We start from the raw sequence: 1,284 nt of genomic DNA on the forward strand, positions 1-1,284 counted from the left end.
ATGTGCCAGAGCATCCTCGCTATCTGGGCCTGCCAAGTTGTCCTTATGGGCTTTGCAGAAGGATACAGAGTTGGTGGAGGCCCACTAGGTGAAGGCCTTGACAAGATCTACCCGGAAGGTGCCTTTGACCCTCTTGGCCTCGCTGATGATCCAGAGGCATTGCTGAGTTGAAGGTCAAGGAAATCAAAAATGGACGATTGGTTATGTTCTCAATGTTTGGTTTCTTTGTTCAAGCTATTGTCACGGGAAAGGGACCAATTGAGAACCTTTTTGACCACGTTGTTGACCCTGTGGCTAACAATGCTTGGGCTTTTGCTACTAACGTTGTACCCGGAAAATGAATTTAGTAATATATAAAAATTGTGGGAACTCCATGTTGTTGATGTGCTATGAACTTGCTAATTCATATGCAAGAGCCAAGAATTACATATTCTCCAATTCAGTCTCTTTATCTCTTGATGATATTCGTTACATACCACTGACATTTTGAGAATGATACTAACTAATTAATAAGATTGAAATATAAAAAACCTATATTGCTAGAAATCAGTGATGAGTTGCACTGCTTATGACTTCCGACAAAACAAGATTTTTGTTAATTCAGAAACATAATATATATATGGATATCTACCAGAAAAGAGTAGGAACTAGACTTCCGTAGCATATCAACATGAACGAGCTTAAGTTCTATGCGCTCTCAGTATAAAAAGTATTGACAGAATCACTTCGTAAATCTCCACGATAAGCATTACTTGGGAATCTCATAAAAATGGTAACTGACTAGCTACAATAGGTTAAACTACACTGATATGATGTGTGTATTGCAAATAAAGAGAAGTATCAATCTCAGAATTTTCATACTTATATTTAGGTTTCTAATTCTGCCACGAAGGTTGAGTCTTTCCGACTTGGAAGCCTGCGTGTTTGCAGTTCAAGCTGAGTTCAAGAAAGAGCTGATCTTGATCAGATTCCAGTATTTCCAATTGAAAAATTAGTTTGTGAGTGAGTTCTGGTTTGACATGGGCATAATTCTTGGTTTGTGTCATCACTTGAGGCTTGAGAACAATTTTATTATTCTGTTTTCTCTCTGCTCTCTTGTTCTTTCTAATTGCCTAAATCTTTCTTATAATAGTGCAATTGAAGGACCCGTAATATAAGTACGATCACTTTTTTCCGTTCCCATGAAGGAGGAGTAGGAGCTCGCTTTAGGGGCGGAATTAAAGCAAGGAAATTAGTTCATGCCACGACGATCTTTATGGAAGGACAGTTTCTGTAGTGCATTTC

The 1,284-nt window shown here is 38.4% G+C and overlaps 1 pseudogene; it reads left to right on the top strand.

The window, feature by feature from the left end:
- LOC132637927 (chlorophyll a-b binding protein type 2 member 2-like) lies at positions 1-362 on the top strand (annotated as a pseudogene).
- The last annotated feature ends 922 nt before the right edge of the window (positions 363-1,284 follow it).

The sequence above is a fragment of the Lycium barbarum genome, chromosome 4 (assembly GCF_019175385.1).
Source record: "Lycium barbarum isolate Lr01 chromosome 4, ASM1917538v2, whole genome shotgun sequence".
NCBI lineage: Eukaryota > Viridiplantae > Streptophyta > Magnoliopsida > Solanales > Solanaceae > Lycium > Lycium barbarum.